An 11,890-nucleotide genomic window follows, 5' to 3' on the forward strand; every position below is an offset into this window, starting at 1 on the left:
TTATTTCTCACAGCCTGCTAATATTCCGTTGTATATATACACCACATCTTCTTTATCCATTCATCTGTTGACAGATGCTTTGTTTGCATATCTTGGATTTTGTGAATAATACCACAGTGAACCTGGCAGCATAGATATCTCTTCAAGATCCTGTTTTCATTTCATCTGGATAAATACCCAGAAGTGTAATTGTGGGATCATATGGTAGTTCTAGTTTTAATTTTTTGAGAAAACTCCTTACTGTTTTCCATAGAGGTCAAGCCAATTTGCATTCCCACCAGCAGTATACAAGGGTTCCCCTTTCTCCATATCCTTGTCAACACTTGTTATCTCTTCTTGCTTGTAGTCATTCTAACAGGTGTGAGGTGGTATCTCATTTTGCATTTCCCTGATGATTAGTGATGTTGGGAATCTTTTCATGTACCTGTTGGCCACTTGGATGTCTTCTTTGGAAAAATAGCAGAATTTAGTTCCTCTGAACATTTTTATATAAGATTGTTTGATTTTTTGTTATAGAATTGTATTATTTCTTTTTATGTTTTGCATATTAACCCTTTATCCAATAAATGGCTTGCAAATATTTTCTCCCTGTGTGTAGACTGTCTTTTCATTTTGTTGATGTTTCTTCTGGTGTCCATAGGGTTTTTAATTTGATGCAGTCCCACTTGTTTATTTTTGCTTTTGTTGCTTGTTCTTTTGATGTCATATTCAAATAAATTATTGTCAAGACCAATATCAAGGAGCTTTTTCCCTATGTTGTCATCTAGGAATTTTATGGTGTAAATCTTATGTTTAAATATTTAATTCATTTCAAGTTAATTTTTGTGAGTGGTTTAAGATGGGGTTTAATTTCATTCTTTTTCATGTGAATATATGGTTTTCCCAAAACTGTTTACTGAAGAGACTTTCCTTTCCCCAATGTGTATTCTTTGCTTACTTGTCAAATATTAGTTCACTGTATGTGTTTGTGTTTATCTCTGGGCTCTCAATTCTGTTCCATTGACCTAAGTATCTGTTTTTATGCCACTACCATATTGTTTTAACTACTATAGTTTTGTAATCAAGTTTGAAATCAGAAAATGTGATACCTGCACCTCTACTCTTTCTCAGAATTGTTTCGGCTATTTGGGGTCTTTTGTGGATCCATATACACTTAAGTTTGTTTTTTCTATTTCTGTGAAAAATACCATTGGAATTTTGATAGGGATCGCATTGAATCTATAGATGACTTTGGGTAGTACCTTTATGATGTTTCTATTCTTGTAGACAATTCTTTTATTTTTACAATATCCCTGGACAGAGAGCAATATTATTTGTATCTTCCTCAAAGAAATAAAAAGTTATCCAGTTTGCATTACTGAGACAGCTTTGGGGCTTGTGTAGCTTTATTTGTGGGGCTCCATTCTCACTTCCTTAAAAGTGCAGCCTCAAGTGTATATCTTCTGTGTGGGAATCCAACCCCAGTCTTCAAACCCCTGGACCTGATACTCCCATGACCCTGCCCTGCATCTGCTTCTGCCTAGTGTTCTGGTGTTGTTTCCTTTTCATTTCTAGTATCAGGGGATTTTCTTTATTCTCTTTCAAGTTCAGCTGTGTAGAAAAAGATTGTTACATTTTGTCCAGCCTCTGTGCCTATTTGCTTTTCCTTATCAGCTCAGACTGCCATATTGCTCTAAGCTTTGAGACATTTTCCAGTTTATCTAATATCATCTATAAAGGGCAAGAGGCTCCAGCCTTTCAAGTGTTCTCTATGCTATACACTTGTAAGCATAAAAATAAAATATGATGAAAAAGATATGGAACATAAATGGAATTCATGGCATTGAAAATATAAAAAAAATTGTTTGAAAGAGATGTTGGCTCAATTTCACACACCTTAGTTTAATAAAGAAAATACACTTTAAAATGTTGATAATTTGTAAGTCTGAGGAATCATGGAAATATCGTGTATCTTGAAGTCAACCATGTATTTGACAAAGAGTTCTGTGACATTCATGTAGATGACTTAAGACATATTCATTATGGGCTAATAGGATTAGATAGGGGCATAGCTTAATAAGGAACACAACTGCAGGCATCTGATAGAGCCAGCTGACCTCAACCTGAAAGGAGGAGGCAGGTTCTCATCATTTATGTTGGTGATATGGATGAAGACAAGGTAATAATATTAGCAGAAAACAAACAGCAAGGAGAGAACACAATTTCTAAACCATCTTGATGTGATGAAATGCTGAGCCAGATACACAAAGTAATTTTTTTTTAAGTGAAGGAAAATTTATGATGTTTTTTTTGTAATTGGCACAATGTTCCTTGTGCCAATATTCTGTAAAATCTGTCCCGTAAAATCTAAGTTCTTTTAAATCATTTACTGAGGTATAATTTACATACAATGTAAGCACACTGGATATGTTTTGATAAATGTATCAAATTGAGACAGTCCCATTAGAGTGATACCCATCCCATTTAATCCTCTCTCCCAACTACAGACAACAACTGTTCTGATTTTTATCACAAAAGCTTAATTTTGCCTGGCTTAGAAATTCATATAAATGGTTTCATATCACATGTTAACTGTTTGCCTGGCTTCTTTTACTCAAGATAATGCATTTTAGATACATCCACATTTTTCTGTGTATCAGTTGTACAGGGTTTTGCTGGTTTTGTTTTGTCTTGTTTCATTGGTGAAAAGTAGTCCATTGTATGACTGTTACTGAGTTCAAGCTCATATTACTTGCTGCACAACAGGATAATAAATTGAGAGACGAGTTGTTGGGGCAATGGACAGCAACTTTATTTGAAAAGCTAGCAGATGGAAAGGATGGTGGACTAGCCACCCCAAGGAACCATCTTACCCTGAGTTAGAATTCAAGCTTATTTTATAGTGAAAGGGGAAGGTTTGGCTGGTTGTTGCAAGCTTCTTGGTGACAGAATCCTTTGTTCCTGCAACTGTCCACGTAGCATAGGTCTGATCACAATGTTCCTGTAAACCTCCAATGAGACTATTGTTATTCTCTGTTCTGCAGCTTTTTATCTCTATATGAATGGAAAAGTGCTATACAATATCTTTAAAGGTCAAGCCTAGAAGCCAGAACTTGAAAAAGGGCTATTATGTGTATTTCAGGCTATAGACAACATTCTTTTACTGAGGTTCAGAGCCACCATAATTAAACACAGGCAACAGAGAACAAAGGTTAGAGCTAAAGGAATAGACCCAATACACTTGTAATTTCTGTTACATGACTTTAGCACAATTTGTTTATCTCTATTCCCCTGCTAAGAATGCAGAAAGGAAACTCCAGGCTGGGAGGTGATGACATTTTAGCATATCAAGATGATGTAAAAGGGTGGTAATTAATGAAGCTAGAGGGAAATTCTCTTTGAAGAGTATTGTTGGGGTCTGTGGTGTTTTCCCTCACCCCTCCCACACTAGGGGAAAGGAGAACAATGTTTCCCAGTTCACCTCAAGCCTAATGAGGCAGACTTTAAGAGGACTACTCAGAAGACCTGCTATGTATTACGTAACTGTAGGGGTCACTGTTCATTCTATAATCTATGTACATAATGACCTGAGAACTATATCATTTGACAATCAAGGACAGAGTAGACCAGGGTTTGACTGGTTTTTGACTCACACCAAGGAGAGGCTGATGGAAGCATCGAGTAGAGGGCAGTGTTGAGAACTATGCATCTCCACTTATTGTAGGACAAAGGTGCTTCCTCCATCCTTTGGGCGAGATGTAGGCTCTGAAAGTAGGAGAAAGACTGGTTTTATTTTAAAAGGAAAATTGCCTAGGAAGTCTTCCTGATATGAAGCAAAGTGATCTGAAAAGAAAGAAATTGGAGATGTTTTTGGATGAAGAATTTGGAGAGAATGTTCCTACGCAGGCAGCTAGAGGAGATCCTACACTCACCAGTATCAGGCATTCCCATGGGAAGTCTCTGAAAAACTCTGAAGTGCACCAAAAGTCACCTTTGACTGCTTGCCAGATCTGGCATGTACAAACAGGAAATCCCAGCAGTACCAGTTATCTGGGACTCTTCCTGTCCCCTATTTCTATTCTTTATTCTGGAGGGTTCCAAAACTAAGGACAGCCAACTGAGCAAGGAGGACAAAATGCACCTAATCAAGAAAGAATCCTGAATCCTCCCAAACCGCATCTCGACCTGTTCCAGCCCAGTCCACCCCCACCGCCAGCCTTTAGATCCGAAGTTCAGTTCAGTTCAGTCCAGTCGCTCAGTCGTGTCTGACTCTTTGCAACCCCATGAATCGCAGCACACCAGGCCTCCCTGTCCATCACCAACTCCCAGAGTTCACTCAGACTCATGTCCATCGAGTCAGTGATGCCATCCAGCCATTTCATCCTCTGTTGTCCCCTTCTCCTCCTGCCCCCAATCCCTCCCAGCATCAGAGTCTTTTCCAATGAGTCAACTCTTCGCATGAGGTGGCCAAAGTACTGGAGTTAGATCTGAAGTAGGCCAGAGGAAAAGAGTTTAGAATGGAGCTATCAACTACTAAAATAAGACTGAAAGTGAAAGTTGCTCAGTCATGTCTGACTCTGTGAGCCCATGTACTGTAGCCTGCCAGGCTCCTCTGTCCATGGAATTCTGCAGGCAAGAGTACTGGAGTAGATAGCTGTTCCCTCCTCCAGGGGATCTTCCCAACCCAGGGATTGAACCCAGGTCTCCTGCATTGCGGGCAAATTCTTTACCTCTGAGCCACCAGGGAAGCCCAAAATAAGACTAAAGGGCTTTTATTACATGAGAGTGACTGGAAACTTTATGGGACCTGCTCTGAGATTTCATTTCAGAGGAAAACTTAGTCCACTGAACAATCGCAGAAAAGAATAAAGTAGTTTTGTGTACATTTACAATTGAGAGCTATGAAATATTCCATTAAAGAGTTACAACTTGTTGTTAATACATTTGATACTAGGAAGGTTGCCTATATTTTTCTAAGGCTTAATATTTTGAATAAATCATCCAAACTTAGGCTTACAGCTAATTAAAGATGAGGTCCAAGGACATCACTGAATGCCAACTCAGTTATGTAAAGTCTCTGCAGATATGAATGACAGATGTTTGCTCATTTAAAGAAGGGTGAGATTTTTGCCTGGCAAGGTTTTGTTGAAATCTTGATTATCCATTATATTTTATTCTAGACTAAAATGTTCATATAAAAAAGGGGAAATATAACATTTATAGTTTCAAAAAAGGCAAAGTATGAGGAAATGTAATCCAAAACTGCAAACTTTTGAATACAAACTTTCAAAGTGATGCTTTTCATCCATTTTTAACTAGTAACTCTACAACCAATTGAATTATACTACAAACATGATTTAAATGTCATAATAACCAAAGTGGCTACGTTGATCATTGTTCTACTTCATCACTTAGTCATAAACAGAATAAGAATTGCATCTATGAAGCAAATGTGTCCATTGACAGATGAATGGATAAAGAAGATGTGGTGTACACACACACACACACACACAGGAATACTACTCAGCCATGAAAACAATGAAATAATGCCATTCTCAGCAACATGGATGGACCCAGAGATTATCATACTAAATGAAGTAAGCCAGAGAAAGACAAACATCCTATGATATAACTTATATGTTGAATCTAAAAAAATGATACAAATGAACTTATTCTGAAAAAGAGAAACAGAGTCACAAACATAGGAAACAAACTCACGGTTACTAAAAGGGAAAGAGGAGGAGTGACAAATTAGGAGTTTGGGATTAAAAAATACATACTGGTGGTGGTGGTTTAGTTGCCAAATAGTGTCTGACTCTTTGCAACCCCATGGACTGTAGCCCACCAGGCTCCTCTGTCCCTGGGATTTTCCTGGCAAGACTAATGGAGTGGGTTGCCATTTCCTTCTCCAGGGGATCAAACTGGGGTCTTCTGCATTGCAGGAGGATTCATTACTGTCTGAGCCACCAGGGAGGCCCAATGCTGGTATACATGAAAGAAATATTAATAACAGCACTGACTTCAGGAAAATATTCAAGTTAGCAGTAAAGCCCAGAATCCCCTCTGTTTCAAATTTTCAATTTAGCTCCCTCTGCTGGAGGAACTCAGTTCCTTTAAGACTACCTGTCTTGGTAAGCCATGACTTCACTACTAACAATTATACTCCTTCTAGGGACATCCAATGAATTTCTATGAATCAGGGTCCCACGGTACCCTCCAAGTCAAAGAATTCTCAGCCTTTTGGTAAACCCAGCTTCTAGTACCAATGGTGGTAACCCCCACTGTTATAGTTCACCCACTTGAGGCATTTGTTGATTTTTCTTTGAAAATTGGACTTCTCAAGTGATGTCTTGTGTAGATAATGATGATTTCACTGCTCCTTTTTCATCTTCCACCTAGTGAGTGCTAAGTACTTTTCATGCTCATTTCTAATGCTCCAAGTGCATTTCTCTAACATTCACATCATGATCATCTAAATTGGGATAATTTTGAGAGTGAAATGGAGTGCTATGAATAATTGTGCTGGAACAATATGCATAAACTGGCTGTTCAAGGCAAACCAGGATACATGGTCATGCTGCCTATAAGACATGTATGTAAAATAAAAAGAAAAGACTGAAAGAAAAGCTGGGAGCAAAACATTAAAGTCATCCCTATTGTAGTCTCACTAAGCCAACAATAGAATTTCTTGACATGAAGTGAATTTGGGTGATATGTAGAAGGGATTTTTAAAAAAGCAGATCTAATATACAGATATTTTTAGACTACTTGGAAAAAAATTAGGCCAATTGGACAGACTTTATTGAGTTTAAAAATACCTAATATGCCTTTCAATCCAGGAATTCCACTTCTAAGTAAATTGTCCAATGAAATAGTTATCAGATCAGATCAGATCAGTCTCCCAGTCGTGTCCGACTCTTTGCGACCCCATGAATCGCAGCACGCCAGGCCTCCCTGTCCATCACCAACTCCTGGGGTTCACTCAGACTCACGTCCATCTAGTCAGTGATGCCATCCAGCCATCTCATCCTCTGTCGTCCCCTTCGCCTCCTGCCCCCAATCCCTCCCAGCATCAGAGTCTTTTCCAATGAGTCAACTCTTCGCATGAGGTGGCCAAAGTACTGGAGTTTCAGCTTTAGCATCATTCCTTCCAAAGAAATCCCAGGGCTGATCTCCTTCAGAATGGACTGGTTGGATCTCCTTGCAGTCCAAGGGACTCTCAACAGTCTTCTCCAACACCACAGTTCAAAAGCATCAATTCTTCGGCGCTCAGCCTTCTTCACAGTCCAACTCTCACATCCATACATGACCACAGGAAAAACCATAGCCTTGACTAGACGAAACTTTGTTGGCAAAGTAATGTCTCTGCTTTTGAATATGCTATCTAGGTTGGTCATAACTTTCCTTCCAAGGAGTAAGCGTCTTTTAATTTCATGGCTGCAATAGTTATGAGTATGTGTAAATATTTGGCTACAAAAAGTTCATCTAGAAGTGCTTATAGAAAGAGAGGGAAGCCTAATTTTCAAAAACAGTGAGTTGGATTATATACATTGTCATATCCATATAACAAAATTATATACAATCATTAAATATAGCACTATAGATTTAATAATTACAAGCATGGGAAGATGTTCTCACTATATAAACATTTTGAAGCAAGTTATGATGTGCTATATTAATTTGGGTCCTGTTTCATTTATTCTTATCTTCTGAACTATTTATTATTAAAGTATATCTTATTTTTAGTAAAAATAAATTTGTCTCTCTTCAAGGAGAAAAAACAAGAATGATTCCTGATAAAATGCCAACAAGAGGATAAGATAATGACTGATTTGAAATTTTATTCCTTTGGGCTTGTCCATGTTTTATAAGTGAAAATACTTTGTAAATATCAATAAAATTTATAATAATTTTAACATTATGTAGACTGAATTGCAAATGTCAGCAAACCTAAGGATGACATTCTGCCTTCTGATCAGAGGGCAGACTTGTGGATATGTAGGGTAGGTAAATTCTACCTCCATCTTTATAACAACTGTCATTCATGAAATTGACTCCATTCTCAAGAACAACACTTCAAAGGCTGATGGAATTAAATAAACTATCTGGATGCTCATTTTGATTTTCAAGCTTTCTCCTGGGGTCAAGGACCTGACATGTGTCATCCTATATGATCAAATCATAAAACAGTTTATAACATATTAAAGATTTTAAAGCTTTCTAATATTTCAGAAAAGCAGTCCCCAAGGGTCACCCTGGGGACATTCATGTAGTAAGTAGAACTCAGATGGAAAAAAGAATATGGACAATTAATGGCATCCTTTCAGAAAGGTATGTTAAATGATGTCAGATACACAGTTCTCACATGGTTTAATTACACTGGCAAATTGGTTTTAATAATAAAGGGGTAGATCCTTGGCCATGAGTAATTAGACCATATTGTGAGGTCTACTGAAAAACTGAATTATCATATCATTAAATTTTGAAATAGGTTGTAGAATTGTTGTAACAATATAAAACGCGAAGAAAACAATAGCCTATTCTTATGAACTAGAAGATATCTCTTAGAGGAAGGCTCATGACTAAGGAAGTTGATGACAGTGTTTTGCTCATGAATGACCATTGTCATTTGTAGGCAAGGATGAGTTCATTCCACACTGAATTTAGTAATTCTTTCCCTTCTACACATCTCACCCTCTACCTTGTTGATACCTTCTCATAAGAGAGGGAAATGTAGGTAGGTCAATGTATAGTACTTGTAGTGAACTTAGCATTTATGTAAGTGTGGGTTCACATAGAGATGTCTCTCTTTTAAAAAAAAAATTGGCTACATTTAAAATAAGATTTCACCTACAAGACTACAATTGACTCACCATTTGTCAAATACACTTTACTGTATCAAGCAAGAACTGCGAGCTAACACTCTCTGGAGTTTCTAGGAACCCAGCAAAAGCTAACCTCTGACTTTAACTCTTTCCCCTTTGTGCAGTTCCAGGTGGGAAGAAATACCCTATGGTGGTGACAAATAGGTTGGCTTCACTGCAAGGAGGTGTCTCCTCTAGGGGAACCAAGTATCCTTGTTTGCCCAAGACTTCCCAATTTTAGAACTAAGTGTTCAGCTTCCTGAAAAGTCCTCAATCCCAGGCAAACAGGGACATTGTTTACCCTACTGGCCATGCCTCAGTATCGCCTGACTTTATGTCTTCTACATCTTATCATTTGGGCCAGTGACAAATTCTTGGGGCCTCAGCTTGCAAGAAAATACAAAGTAGCACTGATTTCATAAGGTTGTAATGATGACTAGATGAATTTTTATGTGTGAAGCCATTGTAATATATGCTTCCCTATTAGTGAGTGCTAAGTGAACAGCATCATTGTTACTAATCAAGAAGGTTGTAGAAGAACTAACATTACAACTGATCCTTAAGGTAGTGAAGAATTAATTGAGAAAAGATAGTGTAAGGAGAGAGATGGAGAAGGTTAGATGAGTAAGTAAATACCGTAAATAGGATATATAAACATAAAGCAAATTGTTTACTTAAAAGCAAAATATATAAATAATGGGATAATGCCAACACCAAAGAAATATTTTGCTTTGTTTGATAATTATTTTTAACAGCTAGATTGGCCTTCAAATGCAATTCCTGTTACCCACACCTTTCTAGAATTTATTTACTACAAGCTGCAATCTGACCTTTAATGAAACATTGAGCTGAGAGGCAAACCAGGTTTCACTTACTGAAATAGAAGGTCAAGAATTGTAGAACATTAAAAGGGAGTCTTCATTTATATCTTGCCTCTTATCTTCTGTTTGAGGAAAATAAAATCAAAAGCTGTCAATCTAGCCATTTTCAGTTGCAAAATAAAGGAAAAACTAGCCTAGGATTTTTATCACAGTAAATAAAGCCATGAAAATTTCAAACTAGCTGACGCATCAGATACACTTTCTTTGTATTAGACATAAATGTAAACGTGAACCTTTATGTCATTATGATATCACAGTGCCTTTGCCAACATAGAAAGTGTTTCAGTTCAGTTCAGTTCAGTTGCTCAGTCGTGTCCGACTCTGCGACCCCATGAATCACACGCAGCATGCCAGGCCTCCCTGTCCATCACCAACTCCCAGAGTTCACCCAGTCTCACTTCCATCGAGTCGGTGATGCCATCTAGCCATCTCATCCTCTGTCGTCCCCTTCTCCTCCTGCCCGCAATCCCTCCCAGCATCAGGGTTTTCTCCAATGAGTCAACTCTTCACATGAGGTGGCCAAAGTACTGGAGTTTCAGCTTTAGCATCATTCCTTCCAAAGAACACCCATCATTCAAAAAGTTATGCAAAATAATTGATTTGAGTTTGAGGCAAGTTTTTAAAATTTTTGATATAAGAAACCTTCAAGCATCCACAAAAAAGAAAAAAAATGTAATAAACTCTTATATGCTCATCACTCACATTCAACAAAGAGTAAGTATCTTGCTATCTTTGTTTCATTTTTTCACACACACACTATTTTTTTTTCTTTCTTTTTTTTTTTTCTTGGATCATGCAGCCTGTGGAATCTTAGTTCCCCAACACCCACCCCATGCAGTGGACCTCCAGAGAACTCCCTTTTTTCTTTTTGTTGGAACATCTTAAACCAAATGATAAACATCATGTCATTTCACTGTAAATATTTCAGTTTGGACTCTACTTCATAAGGGCATTATTTGTAACCTAATCACCATGCCATTAACACACCTAACAAAATTAACAATTCCTTAATATCTCACAAGGCAATGCCAAAGAATGCTGAAACTACCACACAATTGCCCTCATCTCACACACTAGCAAGTAATGCTCAAAATTCTCCAAGCCAGGCCTCAACAGTATGTGAACCTTGAACTTCCAGACGTTTAAGCTGGATTTAGGAAAGGCAGAAGAGCCTGACTTCAGACTATACTACAAAGCTACAGTCATCAAGACAGTATGAAACTGGCACAAAGACAGAAATATAGATCAACAGAACAAAATAGAAAGCCCAGAGATAAATCCATGCACCTATGAACACTCTAATTTTTGGCAAAGGAGGCAAGAATATACAATGGAGAAAAGACAATCTCTTTAACAAGTGGTGCTGGGAAACCTGGTCAACCACTTGTAAAAGAATGAAACTAGAACACTTTCTAACACCATACACAAAAATAAACCCAAATGGATTAAAGATCTAAATTTAAGACCAGAAACTATAAAACTCCTAGAGGAAAACACAGGCAAAACACTCTCTGACATAAATCACAGCAGGATCCTCTATGACCCACCTCCAAGAATATTGGAAATAAAATAAAAAATAAACAAATGGGACCTATAAACTTAAAAGCTTTTGCACAACGAAGGAAACTATAGGCAGGGTGAAAAGACAGACTTCAGAATGGGAGAAAAGAATAGCAAATGAAGCAACAGACAAAGAATTAATCTCAAAAATATACAAGCAGCTCATGCAGCTCAATTCCAGAAAAATAAATGACCCAATCAAAAAATGGGCCAAAGAACTAAACAGACATTTCTCCAAAGAAGACATACAGATGGCTAACAAACACATGAAAAGATGCTCAACATCACTCATTATCAGAGAAATGCAAATCAAAACCACAATGAGGTACCATCTCAGGCTGGTCAGAATGGCTGCTATCAAAAAGTCTACAAGCAATAAATGCTGGAGAGGGTGTGCAGAAAAGGGAACCCTCTTACACTGTTGGTGGGAATGCAAACTAGTACAGCCACTATGGAGAACAGTGTGGAGATTCCTTTAAAAATTGGAAATATAACTGCCCTATGACCCAGCAATCCCACTGCTGGGCATACACACCGAGAAAACCAGAATTGAAAGAGACATGTGTACCCCAATGTTCATCACAGCACTGTTTACAATAGCTTGGA

The sequence above is a fragment of the Bos javanicus genome, chromosome X (genome assembly GCF_032452875.1).
Source record: "Bos javanicus breed banteng chromosome X, ARS-OSU_banteng_1.0, whole genome shotgun sequence".
Classification (NCBI taxonomy): domain Eukaryota; kingdom Metazoa; phylum Chordata; class Mammalia; order Artiodactyla; family Bovidae; genus Bos; species Bos javanicus.